General features: G+C 40.7%; 3 long non-coding RNA genes across 3 annotated transcripts; all 3 read left to right on the top strand.

Annotated features, from left to right (window-relative positions):
• The first annotated feature begins 4826 nt into the window (after positions 1-4826).
• LOC112068563 (uncharacterized) lies at positions 4827-5870 on the top strand. Its single transcript, XR_002893600.2, has 4 exons — positions 4827-4885; positions 4969-5037; positions 5239-5283; positions 5550-5870. It is a non-coding gene; the product is annotated as an uncharacterized lncRNA (long non-coding RNA).
• A 1692-nt stretch (positions 5871-7562) lies between these two features.
• On the top strand, positions 7563-8014 carry LOC112068562 (uncharacterized). The gene is made up of 3 exons (XR_002893599.1): positions 7563-7603; positions 7765-7830; positions 7958-8014. It is a non-coding gene; the product is annotated as an uncharacterized lncRNA (long non-coding RNA).
• A 1593-nt stretch (positions 8015-9607) lies between these two features.
• Positions 9608-10040, top strand: LOC139023955 (uncharacterized). Its single transcript, XR_011475186.1, has 2 exons — positions 9608-9683; positions 9730-10040. It is a non-coding gene; the product is annotated as an uncharacterized lncRNA (long non-coding RNA).
• Positions 10041-18191: the final 8151 nt, after the last annotated feature.

Raw genomic sequence — 18191 nt, 5'->3', positions numbered from 1 at the left:
TCATTAAAAAAACGAATCTGAAAAATCACATTTACATAAGTATTCAGACCCTTTACTCAGTACTTTATTGAAGCACCTTAGGCAGCGATTACAGCCTCGAGTCTTCTTGGGTATGACGCTACAAGCTTGGCCCACGTGTATTTGGGGAGTTTCTCCCATTCTTCTCTGCAGATCCTCTCAAGCTCTGTCAGGTTGGATGGGGAGCATCGCTACACAGCTATTTTCAGGTCTCTCCAGAGATGTTTGATTGGGTTCAAGTCCAGGCTCTGGCTGGGCCACTTAAGGACATTCATAGACTTGTCCCGAAGCCAATCCTATGTTGTGTTGGCTGTGTGCTTAGGGTCGTTGTGCTGTTGGAAGGTGAACCATTGCCCCAGTCTGAGGTCCTGAGCGCTCTGGTGCAGGTTTTCATCAAGGATCTCTGTAATTTGCCCCGTTCATCTTTCCCTCGATCCTGACTAGTCTCCCAGTCCATGCCGCTGAAAAACATCCCCACAGCAAGATGCTGCCAAAACCATGCTTTACCGTAGGGATGGTTTTACCGTAGGGATGGTTTCCTCCAGAAGTGAGGCTTGGCATTCAAGCCAAAGAGTTCAATATTGGTTTCATCAGACTAGAGAATCTTGTTTCTCATGGTCTGAGAGTACTTTAGGTGCATATTGGCAAAGTACATACGGGCTGTCATATGCCTTTTACTGATAAGTGGCTTCCGTCTGGCCACTCTACCATAAAGGCCTGATTGGCGGAGTGCTGCAGAGATGGTTGTCCTTCTGGAAGGTTCTCCCATCTGTGCCTAGCCACATTCCTATCTCGGATCTCTACGGACAATTCCTTCGGCCTCATGGCTTGGTTTTTGCTCTGGCATGCACTGTCAACTGTGGGACATTACATAGACAGGTGTGTGCCTTTCCAAATAATGTCCAATCAATTACATTTACCACAGGTGGACTCCAATGAAGTTGTAGAAACATCCAAAGGATGATCAAAGGAAACATGATGCACCTGAGCTCAATTTCGAGTCTAATAGCAAAGAGTCAGAATACTTATGCAAATAAGGTTTTTCTGTTTTTTATTTTGAATACGTTTGCAAAAAAGTCTAAAATCCTGTTTTCACTTAGTCATTATGGGGTATTGTGTGTAGATTGATGAGGAAAGAATGTGTTTAATCCATTTTAGAATAAGGCTGTAATGTAACAAAATGTGTAAAAGGGAAGGGGTCTGAATACTTTCCGAATGCACTGTACCTTTAAAAAAAAGTAGGCCTATGGAATGTTGTCCCACTCCTCTTCAACGGTTGTGCAAAGTTGCTGGATATTGACTGTAACTGTAACAGGCTGTCGTACATGTCGATCCAGAGAATCCCAAACATGCTCAATGGGTTACATGTCTGGTGAGTATGCAGGCCATGGAAGAATTGGGACATTTTTCAGCTTCCAGGAATTATGTACAGTTCCTTGCTATCATGCTGCAACATGAGGTGATGGCGACATGAATGGCACGACAATGGGCCTCAAGATCTCATCACGGTATCGCTGTGCATTCAAATGCAATTATGTTTGTTGTCCATAGCTTATGTCTGACCATACCATAACCCCACCGGCACCATGGGACACTCGGTTCACAACGTTGACATCGGCAAACCGCTCGCCCATGCGTCTGCCATCTGCCAGGTACAGTTGAAACCGGGATTCATCCGTGAAGAGCACACCTCTCCACCTCTGCCAGTGACCATCGAAGGTGAGCATTGATTGGCTCACTGAGGTCTGTAGTAAGGTCAAGAACTGCAGTAAGGTCAAGACCCTGGTGAGGACAACAAGCATTCCGATGAGCTTCCCTAAGACGGTTTTTGACAGTTGGTGCTGAAATTCTTCGGTTGTGCAAACCCAGTTTCATCAGTTGCCCGGGTAGCTGGTTTCAGACGATCCCGCAGGTGAAGAAGCCGGATGTCCTGGGCTGGCGTAGTTACATGTGGTCTGCGGTTGTGAGGCCGGACGGGCGTACTGCCAAATTCTTTAAAACGAAGTTGGAGGTGGCTAAGGGTAGAGAAATGAACTTGAACATGAATATTCAGCAGCTCTGGTGGACATTCCTGCGGTCAGCATGCCAATTGCACGCTCCCTCAAAACTTGAGACATCCGTGACATTATGTTGTGTGACAAAACTGCATATTTTAGAGTGACCTTTTATTGTCACCAGCACAAGGTGCAGCTGCGTAATGATCATACTGTTTAATCAGATTGATGATATGCCACTCCTGTCACGTGGATGGATTATCTTGGTAAAAGAGAAATGCTCAGTAATAGGGATGTAAACAAATTTGTACAAAGAATTTGAGAGAAGTAAGCTTTTTGTGCGTCTGGAAAATGTATTGGATATTTTATTTCAGCTCATGAAAAATGGGACCAACACTTTACATGTTGTGTAAACACTTTACAGTGTTTAATAGTTTACTTCTCTACAAATACAGATGCCTTTGAAACGTGTGAACTCTTGAAGATGATCCTAAATGAATGTTTTTGCCTGGAGCAACATATACTTGAAAGAAAGAAAAACAGTTGGACATTTGTCGTGGCAAGGTGCGGATTGTGTTGCGTATGATACTTTTTAAGCTGGCGACTCAAGTACTTCCCATGACGATTAGGCAACATTTAAAGGTAAGGAGCTAAGAGGGTGTTTGTTTGCAAAACACTGGTACTGGATGTGTTTTCAAAATGATTAATATCCATTTCTATCACACATTCAACAATTATTTCAGTGATTAGCTGGATGTAGTTGATATTTTGTCTTTATAGTAACATTTATGACTAAGCTGTTGCAAATTCTAATAAATGTTCAGAAATTAATATACAGTATTATTATACATTTTATATATGCTTATGCATTGTATACTTAAAATACTTAGAAATGTTTTAAAATAATGATATACCATTTACTAATAATAAACAGTATTAGTATTAGGGGTTGTGACATCAGTGCTCTTAACTCTACTTAAAGAGAACCCATCGACTGGGTATAGCTCATTGTCTTTGCATCATTACACCTGATCAACTGCTGAAATTAACTGTGACTCAAAGGTAAGGAAATTGGTCGTAAAGCATTGCTTTTGAACGTTGGTCAATATACTTACGCTGCGGTGTTCACATGCTATTTCAGCATTCAGAACAAAAACAAAAAGGTCATCTAAGCTGCTTTTGTTTCTTTTTATGTTTTTAGAACTGACCACCAAGATGATGATGAAGACTGTAATATTTCTGGGCTGCCTCCTGGGCCTGTCATTGGCTCTTCCTGTGAGTTTAACAAAAAATAAACATACAATAGATATGGCTCAAGTTACATAGTATTCTACATTATATCATATTTTATATATATTTTCCATATAATTTTTTTATATATTCATATATATGCATATTTATATGTACAAAAGTATTATTTTTCAGACTGATGTGGATCACTTGAGAGTTGCACGTTCCAGCTCTGACTCCAACTCTAACTCAAACTCCAAGGAGGTACGTTCCATAGCTCCACAGATTATGAGCAGAAATTATTTAACATATTGTAGTGAAGATCAATGTGTATGTAACATATGTGAATATTCTGAGATATGATTCCACGTGTGGTGTGTAAATCAAAATCACATTGAATGATAAAAAAACAGCTGATGTTTTCTTTCCTATTTAGGCTGGTTCCATTCTGCCCTCCCTGCCACAGTTGAATTCAAATCAGCTCCTTCAACTGCTACTTACCCTGTTTGCTGCCTCTTCCCCAGCCCCTGCTCCTGCCCTATCCCCTGCACCAGCCCCTGCACCAGCCCAAACCCCTGCAACAGCCCCTGTGCCAGCCCCTGTACCAGCCCCTGCACCAGCCCCAACCCCTGCASCAGACTCAACCCCTGCACCAGCCCCAMCCCCTGCACCWGMCYYAKCCCCTGCACCAGCCCCTGCACCAGCCCCAACCCCTGCACCAGCCACTGCACGAGCCCCAACCCCTGCACCAGCCCCAGCACCTGCCTCAACCCCTGCCCCTACTGGACATTAACCAGGTGAGGTGATGTTACAGTAAGCCAGCCATTATTAATTTCATTTCTCAACATATTAGAGTCCCCCAAAGTGATAAATTAAATGTAATATCCTATATATTAATTAATTCACTTTTCAATCTAGCAGGTGTTTAATGGAACTCCCAGACAGTAACTGCTGTCCCTTCATATCCTGCATCACGCAGAATAAACATTCAGCACTCTGTGGAACCCCACACTTTACACTATGAAGTGTGATTCCTTTATGTATTTCTGTTCAATTAAAAAAAAAAGTTTCAAGCTACATTGAATGTCTCTCCAGTTCTCTGATGAATGCTCATGAAGTTTGTGGAAATTGGGGAAGAAAAAGTGTGGTACATTAGATTGTATGATAAGTAAATGGTCTAAATAATGGTGGTACTTGAGCTATATTGCATTATTTGAGAAATGAAAGCCGTACAATACAATTTGAAACAATATTTTATCAAATACATTATCTAACATTATTTAAATGTGTTCATTTTGCCTCCACAATACCCCAAACCATGTGAATGAATCATCCACAGTTTCAAAACTTCTCATCTTTGCAAAGGTTTCCTAATACTGATGAGACATTGTTCTTTGTGGGGACTGTGGATATATAGATTTGTAGGATTACCCACCAAATGCCTAATTTCATCACATTTACATCTCCAGGACACACCTTTGATCATGGGACTGAAAGCTCATTGGTGCACTGAGAGAGCTCATTGGTTGACTGGACTGAAATAGTCTTTAAAAAGCACAAACTAGCTGTTAAGTTACAATACAGCATCAGTGTCACAACTTTAGTTCTGACTTTTTAAGCATTTTACATCTTCACTTGAACAGGTAAGAGGTTCAAAGAATACTGTAGTGGAATTGAGGCATGCGTGTCTAGCTTTGAATTCACAATTAGTCTTTTTCATTTCAAGAATTCCATGGYGACCATGAAACTACTGTTCCTAGTGATGTGCCTGATTGGACTTTGTTCCTCCATTCCTGTAAGTATTATTGAAATACAACACAAACACTGCAATTTACACATCAATACACCAAGAGATTGCCGTTTCCACAGATTGTACTGCATTGGAATATGACAATATCTGAATTATTACAATATGATGGACTTAAGTTCACACTTTGAGTGTTGATTAATTTATACTGTAATATCCTTCATCCTGTGATTTTGTTTGTGTGTGCAGGTGTCTGAGAAACATGATCGAGAGGAGCGCTCAGCTAGCGATGAGGTGCAGTAACATTTAGTAATATCTATTAGGTATTCTGTCTATTAGAGTACTATAGTATGGTCTACTATTTGAATAAGATCACTAGTTTGTTTGAGTTCAGAACCCTCAATTTATCCATCTTCTCTCTCTCTCTCTCTCTTTCTCTCTCTCTCTCTCTCTCTCTCTCTCCTCTCTCTCTCTCTCTCTCTCTCTCTCTCTCTCTCTCTCTCTCCTCTCTCTTCTCTCTCTCTCTCTCGCTCTCTCTCGCTCTCTCTCTCTCTCCACAGATGTTCAGGGGTTATGGGCGTGGTGTTGGGGGGTTCTATCCCTATCAGCAGCCTCAGCAGCTCTCAGCAGCCTCAGTACCCGTCATACTTCCCTTACGCCCAGCCTCCCCAAAGTAACTCTGCCCTGTTGGCCCTCCTGCCCTTCCTGTTGGCCAGACTTGCTGCCACTCCAGTCGCAACTCCTGCTGCAGCTCCCGCCCCAGCCCCAGCAGCAGGTGGAAAATGAGATGGGCGTCGACAGAAGAGCCGGAAGGACTCCCATGTCTCCACCTTGTTTACATCACATATGTTGACATTAGCTGCTGTTCAGAGCTGTTATTCCATCATTAATAAATGAAATAAGTTAAGATCCGTCATTGTGTATGTCTTTGTCTGTTGTGTTCTGTTTGTTTAACAAAGTATTTGCGATGCTTTCAAAGCAAGAGTGAAACCTCTCTGACATAAGATGGAAGTCTCTACAAGTCCTAACACAATTGTGAACAAATATGAAATCCACAAAACTTCTGATTCATAGTCAATTCCAGGGTATATGGTGTTTCCAAAAAAGGGTCAAGACCCACTACCAGTTCCTCTTGGGTAGCACATGATGAAATATGTTGTTTGGTGGCTAAAACAAGACAATATTGAAAGACACTTTGCAAATGGGTTATAACATAATCATTTGCGAACCTCTACTCTATAACTTCAGTGTAAAGTCGATATTCTAGATATCTAGTAAGCTTTGTGCGAGATTTCTTTGAATGAGGACCCATTACACCTTTTGTTTGTCTGAATTTGCGGGTTTTACGGACCGGCTAAGTTCTGGGAGAGCGCGATGGTCCCTTTTGATTCTCTAGTTATCTATCCCGAGCACTGAGTAAGTATCAACACTTAATTGTCATGTTTTGTCTTTGATCATCATGTCTTGTCCCTGTGCTTCCTCTCGTGGTCTTTTAGGTTCTTTCCTCTTTCTCTCTCTCTCTCTCCTCCTCCTCTCTCCCTCTCCCGCTCTCTCTCTCTATCGTTCCGTTCCTGCCCAGCTGTTTCTCATTCTCCTAACGCCTCATTTACTCTTTCACACCTGTCCCTATTTGCCCTCTGATTAGAGTCCCTATTTCTCCTCTGTTTTCCGCTCTTGTCCTTGTCGGATTCTTGTTGATGTTTGCTGTCCTGTGTCCTTGTTCTGCCTGTCGTGTTTTTGCCTTTCTTACGTGCTGCGTGTGAGCAGGTGTCTATGTCAGCTACGGCCTGTGCCTTCCTGAAGCGACCTGCAGTCTGTGGTCGCGTCTCCAGTCGTTCCTCTCTACTGACGAGAGGATTTCAGTTTCCTGTTTTGGATTTACCTTTGATATATCCAGGAGAATCATTGTTTGTTTGATACTGGAATAAAGACTCTGTTTCTATTACGTCGCTTTTGGGTCCTCATTCACCAGCATAACATTAATAGTGGCCTAGTATACCATTGCCCTGCTTAATTGTTATTTTTCTATCATCCCTGATAGAAATTTGATCAATACATGACGTTCCAAAGTAAATTCCTCAAATATTGTGATTTGATATAAAAACTCACTCGACTGTCTTGCAAGGTTAGCAGAAAAATCTAACTTGCTTGCACGCTTCTGACAGTTGAATTGAACATTTGGACCACTTTGTGAGGGAGACCCTTATTTGCTGGTCTGTGATCCACTGACAAAACAAGGTCAGAGGTAATACGCCAAACTCACAGAGGGTTACACACAGAGAATGTTTTTGCCATAAATGTAGATGGGAAATAGACATTGTTTGGGAATTAACATCAGATGGAAAACAATGATACAGTAGGCCTATACTGACATTTTCAGTTAGCACATTTGATTAATAGCAGTGGCAAGAGGCTAATTTGTTTGCCTGTTTTGCAATGCCCAACGTTACATGGAACACCCAGACATCATACAACATCCTTCATTGCAACACATGTAGGATTCATTAGGGCTTTGTGATTGGCTGTCGAAACACTATATATTGTTTGTGTATTGATGAGTGTGCAATGACATACAAAGGCACTGAGAAGGCTTTTAACCCTGAGATACGTTAAGGTATGATTATACTAATAATTCTAACACTTTGTTCAGAGTGAAGTCATTCTTAGACACTCATTAACTGTAGTAGATTATACATATAATATAATCTGTAACTTGTTGGGAATAGATGGATTGATAAAGTGATGCCGTTTATGTTTATACTGTACTCTATTTAGATGAAGACTTTCAGCATGAAGATTGTTGTTCTACTTGGATTTGTGATGATTCTCTCTATTGCTTTGGTAAGCCATGCATATAGTATGTACATGAAATTCTGGTGCAAATGTCCTGATAGACCTTGAAAAATCTTAAAGTTAGTATATTACATCCATATGTATATTAATTCATTGTCATATTGTGCTTTTGAAGGCTGAGCGTGAGCATGGCCATCAGCATATCATTGAGAAGCGCTCTTCAAGTGAAGAGGTGAGTAGTAGAAATTGTACATCTTTTTTGAAGGAGTATTCCTTCTTTATTGGGGGATAGAGATGTTGAGAGAAAGACAGGAAAGGCAAAGTTTGTGCCAGAAGGGTGTGGGCCACATTCAAACCGAAGTCGACACATTATACAATGCCTTCCAAAAGTATTCACATCACTTTACTTTTTCCACATGTTCTTGTGTTACAAGGTGGGATTAAAATTGACTAAAAATGATATTTTATGTCAACGACCTACACAAAATACTCTCTAATGTCAAAGTGGAAAAAACATTCAAACATTTGTAAAGAAGACAAACATTTGTCTCTAAGATCTTTGAACACCTGGATGGTACAACATTTGCACATGATCTCTGCTAGACAGCTATTTTCAAGTCTTGCCATAGATTTTCAAGCCGATTTATGTCAAAACTGTGACTAAGCCACTCTGGAACATTCAATGTAGTCCTGGTAAGCAACTCCAGTGTATATTTGGATTTGTGTTTTAGATTATTGTCCTGCTGAAAGGTGAATTTGTCTCCCAGTGTCTGAACCAGGTTTTCCTCTAGGATTCTGCCTGTGCTTAGCTCAATTCCATTTCTTTTTATCCTAAAAAACTCCCGAATCCTTGCCATTGACAAGCATACCCATAACATGATGCAGCCAACACCATGCTTGAAAATATGAAGAGTGGTAAGCAGTGATGTGTTGTGCTGGATTTGCCCCTAACATAACGCTTTCTATTCAGGGAATAAAGTTAATTTCTTTGCCACATTTTTTACACTTTATCTTTAGTGATTTCTTTCAAACAGGATGCATGTTTTGAAAAAAATTAATTCTGTACAGCCTTCCTTCTTTTCACTCTATCATTTAGATTAGTATTGTGGAGTAACTACAGTGTTGCTGATCCATCCTCAGTTTTCTCGTAACACAGCCATTAAACCATGTAACTGTTTTAATGTCAGCATTGGCCTCATGGTAACTGAGGGACTGAGGGACCTTACAGATAATTGTACGTGTGGGGTACAGAGATGAGGTAATCATTAAAAAAATGATGTTATACAGTACACTATTATTGCAAACATAGTGAGTCAATGCAACTCCTGACTTGCACATTTTTACTCCTGAACTTATTTAGGCTTGCCATAACAAAGGGGTTAAATACTTAAGTGTTTCTATAAACATAATTCCACTTATGGGACATTATGGGTATTACGGATATTGTGTGTAGGCCAGTGACATAAAATCTCAATTTAATAAAATAATCAAAAATCAAAATCAATGTGTAGAAATACAAACAAAATACAAACAAAACAAAATGTAGAAATATTCAAGGGGAGTGTTTACTTTCTGAAGTCACTAAATGCGCTAAATGCAGCTGCCTTAACTACCAGACCACCCCAGGACACATAATTAAATTATTTTTCCTTCAAGCAAATTGACATAGAAACCAATTACATGTAGTATCAGCATCTACATGGCCCTTGCTCTATACAGTTATTCAATAAAAATGATTTACTTCTAAAATAAACTATGTACAGTTATTGTGTACGGTGTACACAAGTGAGACTCCAGTGACTACATTAGTTTCTTCTAGCGTGGCCGTGGCCCTGGCCGTGGCTTTCCAAACTTTCTCCAGCAGTACAACTACCTTCTGCTTCTGCAAAGACTAGGGTCTTGTCCCAGCCCCTGCAGCACCGGCCCCTGGAGCACCGGCCCCTGCAGCACCGGCCCCTGCAGCCCCGGCCCCTGCAGCCCCGGCCCCTGCAGCACCGGCTCCAGCTCCAGCTCCAGCCCCAGCTCCAGCTCCAGCTCCAGCTCCAGCCCCAGCCCCAGCTCCAGCTCCAGCTGGTCGCTGAGAAAGGACATGAATCAGAAACTTAAACTCAACAAGAGCAAGCTATGGTTGATGAAATGACCAGAACATTAACTGTTACTAAGTACTGTAATAGCTGTTTTCCATATTTTGCTTGAGTTTCCCTTTAATGTACTTGCTGTATGTCTGTCTGCAATGCAATAAAGAGGATTTGAAATGGCATATGTTCCCCCCTTTCTTTTGCCTGAGAAATATGATTTTGAATTCACACAGTTTGTGCATTTGTTAGTCACAGTTGGATGTGTGAAAATATGTTGTAACCTTTTTCAAATAAGAATGTTCCTAATTGACTTACCTTTATGAATCAAGGTTACATTAATACAATGAACTATTCATACAAATATATGCATCACTGGACATCTAGCTAAAGAGAGGAGAAAAAAGAGAGGGGTAGTGTGCATGAGAGAGAAAGGGGGTGGGGCTTGAGAGAAAATGATTAACACATTACTTAAATCTGAGGATTAGCATCTTGTTTTGCTGGTTGAGATTTCTTGATATATTTAGTGAGGCTATATTGGTTGTGAACAATATTTGAGTTATGTTTTAAACATTTAAACATGTTTTAAATTGTATTCACATTATGAGTAAAGTAGGTTAAAGGAAGTCAGGTAGCCAAATTCAATGGTCAAACATTTAAATATTCAGATGGTTAAAATCATTGAAAGCCTTGACATAATATAGTATAATTTTTTACATACATTTAATCATTCAACCTATTCCCACTCCACTGCTTATTTCACCAGGCTGCTTACGATGAGCAAGTAAATAAGTCACTGGGTTACAGTTACTGTACCTGGATGCAGTACAGGACATATTCATAGAAGGACAAGGCAAGTGCAGAATGAGTGGCAATGCTAGGTATGGACTTATTCTTGCAGGACGTGCTTGGCTATACTGAGAGTAAGATTGTTGTACTTTTTGGAGACTTACTCTGAAAGTTATCATCACATCAACAAAGAAAAAAAAGAGTCGTTATGGAAATAATATCAATTTCATGCCATGAGTGACACCATGTGGTTAAAGGCAATACCTCACCTGAGATGACACCATGTGTTAAAGGAATACCTCACTGATTGTGTGTGTGTGTGTGTGTGTGTGTGTGTGTGTGTGTGTGTGTGTTGTGTGTGTGTGTGTGTGTGTGTGTGTGGTGTGTGTGTGTGTGTGTGTGTGTGTGTGTGTGTGTGTGTTGTGTGTGGTGTGTGGTGTGTGTGTGTGTGTGTGTGTGTGTGTGTGTGGTGTGTGTCTGTGAGGCGTGAATGTGAATACTTTTTGACAGAGAATGACCCTGTCTCATTGATTCATTATTTATTAATTCAGAGCCTATTAAAATGGAATAGCATATCATGCCGAATAAATAATATTCAGTGATATTGGGGAACAATTTGTATGACAATCCAGACACTGTACWCTCTCAGACACTCTCAGTCTCTGCAAAATTAACAAAAAGCTGATATTGATAAATKAGTCTGATAAGTAGATAATTGTTTTCATTGCTAATCTACATATTTATTTAGAGGTTGCTATGAGGCAAACCACATCTGAAATTAGTCTCGTTAGTCTCTTCACCAGGCCAGAATCTTTGTGCTATAATAGACATACAGTGTTGTGCAATCTCTTTACAGTTTGAGAAAACACAACCTCTGTGTGATGTGTGCAAGAGGGCAATTATCCCTCAGGCTTTAACCCTCTTGAGTTGATGTCCGCGCCCCCACTGAAATAGAATTAGCATAATACAAAAATCCCCATAAAAATCTGTCAGTTTAACCTAGTGATATCTGTTTTGGAATCATCTCAATCCACCACATCCTCCRATGTTGCACTTCTGCATCTGCAACGAAAGGTGGCAGACCATGAGACATCCCGAAAAATTGGCTTCTCACAAAATCGTCTGTAGCTTCCTAACGGATTGGCCTACATGACTTTGACATGGAAAGACGAGACTCTAACGAACATGATGGTGTTCTCTGTTTTGCTCTATGACCCCCACAAGCGTCTTGGGACTCGTCTGAAGTCGGTACAGCCAATTTGCCAACTTCTGACTTTAGCATCCAAGCAGTTWGGGCTTGGATGCTTTATTTTTTTCTTTATTTTTACTATTTTCTACTTTGTAGAATAATAGGGAAGACATCACATCTATGAAATAAACTTATGGAATCATGTAGTAACCAAAAAAGTGTTAAACAAAAYATTCTTCTTCAAAGTTTTGACAGGAGAACGCATCCGAATGAGTGAAAYAGCGCCACTCTGTACTGTTCTACTGTTCTGTCTGTAGGCCATCTATCTGATGYTGTCTGGTCTTAGTGCCATCATCAGTTTGTGGTAGTGCGCTACTCACCAGASAGCTTGTTTGCTTGTTTKCTTGTTTGTTTGATTCGTTTTTGGATTTATTGACCGATGGCCTGTAAGGTCCGGAAGGATATATCCATATTTTGTTWTGTTGTGTTTTGACATCTCATTTTGTTTGGGTATTCGGCCCGGCTGRGAAGCTTCGATTGCTGGASAACACTGAATCCAGCAAATACAGTGGCAAGRAAAAGTATGTGAACCCTTTAGAATTATCAGGATTTCTGCATAAAGTGGTCATAMAATKTTATTTGATCTTYGTCTAAGTCACAACAATAGACACACACAGTCTGCTTAAACTAATAACATTCTATCACACAGCTAGTAGTGGTGGGTTGAGGTCAGGACTCTGACTGGGCCACTCCAGAAGGCGTATTATCTACTGTTGAAGCCATTCTGTTGTTGATTTACTTCTGTGTTTTAGGTCGTTGTCCTGTTGCTTCACCCAACTTCTGTTGAGCTTCAATTGGCGGACAGATAACCTTACATACTCCTGGAAAATGTCTTGATAAACTTGGGAATTCATTGTTCCGTCGAAGATAGCAAACTATCCAGGCCCCGAGGCAGCAAAGCAGCCCCAAACAATGATGCTCCCTCCACCATACTTTACAGTTGGGATGAGGTTTTGATGTTGGTGTKCTGTGCCTTATCTTCTCCACACATAGTGTTGTGTGTTCCTTCCAAACAACTCAACTTTAGTTTAATATGAAATAGCACATATGGAATCATGTAGTAACCAAAAAAGTGTTAAAMAAATCAAAATGTATTTCATTTTGAGATTCGTCAATGTATAAAGTAGCCACCCTTTGCCTTGATGACAGMTAGAAATTCTCTTAACCAGCTTCACCTGGAAGGCTTTCCCAAAAGTCTTGAAGGAGTTCCCACATATGCATAGCACTTGTTGGCTGCTTTTCCTTCACTCTGCGGTCCAACTCATCCCAAACCATCTCAATTTGGCTGAGGTCGGGTGATTGTGGAGGCCAGGTCATCTGATGCAGCACTCCATCACTCTCCTTCTTGGTCAAATAGCCCTTACACAGCCTGGAGGTGTGTTGGGTCATTATCCTGTTGAAAAACAAATGATAGATAGTCCCACTAAGCGCAAACCAGATGGGATGGTGTATCGCTGCAGAATGCTGTGGTAGCACTGCTGGTTAAGTGTTTCTTGAATTCTAAATAAATCACAGACAGTGTCACCAGCAAAGCACCCCACACCATCACACCTCCTTCTCCATGCTTTACGGTGGGAACCACACATGCAGGGATCATTCGTTCACCTACTCTGCATCTCACAAAGACACGTCGGTTGGAGCCAAAAATCTCACATTTGGACTCATCAGACCAAAGGACAGATTTCCACCGATATAATGTCCATTGCTCGTGTTTCTTGGCCCAAGCAAGTCTCTTCTTCTTTATTGGTGTCCTTTAGTAGGGTTTTCTTTGCAGCAATTCGACCATAAATGTCTCATCTGAAGATGATGTTGAGATGTGTCTGTTACTTGAACTCTGTGAAGTATTTATTTGGGTTGCAATTTCTGAGTCTGGTAACTCTAATGAACTTATCCTCTGCAGCAGAGGTAACTCTGGGTCTTCCTTTCCTCTGGCGGTCCTCATGAGAGCCAGTTTCATCATAGCGCTTGATGGTTGTTGCGACTGCATTTGAAGAAATCTTCAAAGTTTTTGAAGTTTTTCGGCAGTCCACTAATGATGGACTGCTGATTCGCTTTGCTTACTTGAGCTGTTCTTGCCATAATAGGGACTTGGTCTTTTACCAAATAGGGCTATCTTCTGTATACCATGCCTACCTTGTCACAACACAACTGATTGCCACAAACGCATTAATTAATTTAACTTTTAAAAAGGCCCTCCTGTTAATTGAAATAGATTCCAGGTGACTACCTTATGAAGCTGGTTGAGAGAATGCCAAGAGTGTGCAAAGCCTTTGTCAAATCAAATTTATTTATAAAGCCCTTTTTACATCAGCTGATGTCACAAAGGGCTGTACAGAAACCCAGCCTAAAACCCCAAACAGCAARCAATGCAGGTGTAGAAGTACGGTGGCTAGGAAAAACTCCCTAGAAAGGCCAGACCCTAGGAAGAAACCTAGAGAGGAACCAGTCTATGCGTGGTGGCCAGTCCTCTTCTGGCTGTACCGGGTGGAGATTATAACAGAACATGGCCAAGATGTTCAAATGTTCATAGATGACCAGCAGGGTCAGATAATAATAATAAAGTCAAAGGGTGGCTGCTTGTTTATTTGTTTTATTTATTTATAGGGGACAATGCACATTAATCAACATCAATATTACAATAACGCAACATCTATGTAAATATACCGGTGTTAGCCAAAAGCTWATTTGCACCTGTAGTCCCAGGGCAGCTGAGGACAATTACACAACCACAATACACATAATCACTAAAACAATACAAAATACAACTACATTACATCCAATAATATATAAAAAAGTGCAAATCAAACCCAGAACAACAGCAAAGGACCTTGTGAAGATGCTGGAGGAAACAGGTACAAAAGTATCTATTTCCACAGTAAAACGAGTCCTATATCGACATAACCTGAAAGGAAGACCGCTCAGCAAGGAAGAAGCCACTGCTCCAAAACCKCAATAAAAAAGCCAGACTACAGTTTGCAACTGCACATGGGGACAAAAATGGCACTTTTTGGAGAAATGTCCYCTGGTCTGATGAAACAAAAATAGAACTGTTTGGCCATAATAATAACATCTTTGTTTGGAGGAAAAAGGGGGAGGCTTGCAAGCCAAAGAACACCATCCCAACCGTGAAGCACGGGGGTGGCAGCATCATGTGGTGGGGATGCTTTGCTGCAGGAGGGACTGGTGCACTTTTCAAAATAGATGGCATCATGAGGAAGTAAAATTATGTGGCATTATTGAAGCAACATCTCAAGACATCAGTCAGGAAGTTAAAGCTTGGTCGCAAATTGGTCTTCCAAATGGACAATGACMCCAAGCATACTTCCAAAGTTGTGGCAAAATGGCTTAAGGACAACAAAGTTAACGTATTGGAGTGGCCATCACAAAGCCCTGACGTCAATCCTATAGACAATTTGTGGGCAGAACTGAAAAAGCGTGTGCGAGCAAGGAGGCCTACAAACCTGACTCAGTTACACCAGCTCTGTGTCACGACTTCCGCCGAAGTCGGTCCCTCTCCTTGTTCGGGCGGCGTTCGGCGGTCGATGTCACCGACCTTCTAGCCATCGCCGATCCACTTTTCATTTTCCATTTGTTTTGTCTTTGTTTTACACACCTGGTTCCAATCCCCCAATTACTTGTTCATTATTTTACCCTCTGTTCCCCCATGTGTGTTTGTGAGTGATTGGTGGTATGTAATACGGTCCGTTATTGTGGGCTCGTTTATTTTGCGTTGTATTTGTGATATTTTGAGTAAAGTACGTTTYTTACTCACATCTGCTGTCCTGTGCCTGACTCCTCTACACCAGCTACACACAGGATTTATTACACTCTGTCAGGAGGAATGGGCCAAAATTCACCCAACTTATTGTGGGAAGGTTGTGGAAGGCTACYCGAAACGTTTGACCCAAGTTAAACATTTTAAAGGCAATGCTACCAAATACTAATTGAGTGTATGTAAACTTCCGACTTTAACTGTATATAATTCTAACGACAACAACAACACTATCATCAACTGTTGTCTTACGTATGAGGAACCACAGATAACTTACTTGTGTACAGATTTGGATAGATTTTAGCCATGTTTTCAATTCAAATTTAAAAGTACAATAATCAGTGCAGCTTCTCAAGTTCATGGGCATTGCATTCCAGTATGCTGTAGCTCTAACAGAGAAGGCCGATTGGCCAATTTTACTCTGTTGAAAAGTGACAACGCAATCCCCTCTAGTTTCTGCCCCTGATATTCTGGAGGTGCTTTCCTTGAGCATGATATGCCGGCGTAGAGGTGGAGGGGCAAGACCATGCAGGATCTTAAAGACAAGGCTTGCTAAAGCTATCCAGACTTAATCAACTATGTTTGTCAATTATATGACAATGGTGGTAACTGTTTGGTTTGTTTGTAGAGTGATTCAATTGGTTTCAGAATAGTAGCTCCTGCTTGTGACCAGTATGTGAGATAATATCTCAGATGTGAGAAGATCATTGCATGCATATATAGTTTGGCGGCCTCCAGAGGAAGGAAAGGTCTTATAAACCTGAAGTTGGATAATCCAAATTTAACCGTGTTAACCACCTTCTTCACATGTTTCTTAAATGTCAAGTTGGAGTCCAAAATGACACCAAGATACCTGAAGTTAGACACTACTTTATGATTCTCCCCAACAAGAACAGCTCGTTGGGAAGAATCAATGGATTTCTTAGAGAAGTACATAGGAAGAGTCTTGTCGATATTTAAATGCAGGCAAGAATTAGTCATCCATTTAGAAACATATACCATAGATTCAGTTAACTTGTTAGAAAACCAATTGTCTATTTTTTGACTGTACATACAGAACTGTATCATCTGCAGACATCTGCATGTTAACTTGTAGACAAGCAAGTGAGAGATCATTTATATAGATGGTAACAGAAGGGGGCCTAATATACCCTTGTGGGACCCCAATGGTATAGTAAAGAGAGTCCGGCTGAGTGTCCCCCAAACGAACCCTTTGACTTTGTCAGATAGGAATACATCACAACTAATGACTTCAGTGGACACATTAAGGGAGGTAAGTTTGAATAGGAGGACCTCATGATTCACAGTATCAAAGCACCTTTCAAGATCCAAAAGACTGTGCCGACTTCACCACCTATGTTCAGTTAGATTTAATACACTCCAGAAATAGCAATTGGCTTTTTTGGTAGAATGGTTAGTTCTGATCAAAATGCATTTGATGTATGGAGAATGGGGTGTTCAGTCAGATGATCAGACACCCATCTGTCAGCTACATTTGATAGCACTGGAAGAATGCTTATAGGTCAGTAATTTTCCACCAGTGTTGGGCACCAGATTATAAAACAGGTATCACTACAGCGACTTCCCAGCATTGGGAAAGAACCATATTTGATGGACAGATTAACTAGATGTAAAATAGGGGCAATCAGATAATTTTTTACGTCTCTTCAGAAGTACAATGTCTAGACCAAATACATATTTTGTTCTAGAGCTCCTGAAGAAGCTAATAATACTCTCCACTGCTGACACTGAGATTTCAGGAATTCTGAATATTGGTTTATTTTTTATCTATGGGAGTGAGAACTGTTGGTGCTTGGTTGAACATATTTGAGCCAGTTCCCTGACAGAGTCAACAAAACATTTGTTAAAGGTGGAGGATATGAAATTGGAGTCTTGAATTAGAATCCCATTAACCTTGCATTCAGGATGTTTTTTGGACTTTTCAGCTCCTCTCCCTGTTAGTTTGTTGAGATTTTCCYAAATCACTTTGCCATTTCCTTTTGCTCCATTGATCACTCCAAGAAAGAACTCTGTTTTTGCTTTTTTATATTCYTAACCACCTTATTTCTCAGTGATGCAAATATATGTCTGTCATCATTCTTACTAGACTTCAGTGATTTTTTCAAGGAAAAATCCTGTTCTCTCATTTGCCTCCAGAGGTCCTCGTTGAGCCATGGTAGAGAGGTTTTCCTTCTTGGCTTACGTTGACATTTCCTAGTAAATGAGGTATTCAACTTGTCAATAGCAATCCAGACTCTGGGTCTTCATTGCTTAACAGATCAGACCAGTCAATTTGACTTATAGCTGCATCGTAGTTTCTCTGCTCACTTTTCTGCATTTTGTTGTACTGTTGCACATTAATATGGTTCTTAAATCTCTTTTTAGTGAGCTTTCTAACCACCAACGTAACATTGTGGTCAGATATGCCAGTAGGTAAATTACTGGACTTAATTATTCGATCAGGTCTGTTAGAAAAACACCAGATCAATTTGAGTCTGGGATGGCTGTGTTACTCTGGTTGGAT

Source organism: Salvelinus sp. IW2-2015, unplaced genomic scaffold (assembly GCF_002910315.2).
Source record: "Salvelinus sp. IW2-2015 unplaced genomic scaffold, ASM291031v2 Un_scaffold563, whole genome shotgun sequence".
Classification (NCBI taxonomy): Eukaryota; Metazoa; Chordata; class Actinopteri; order Salmoniformes; family Salmonidae; genus Salvelinus; species Salvelinus sp. IW2-2015.
This window is presented reverse-complemented; position numbering and strand designations above follow the sequence as displayed.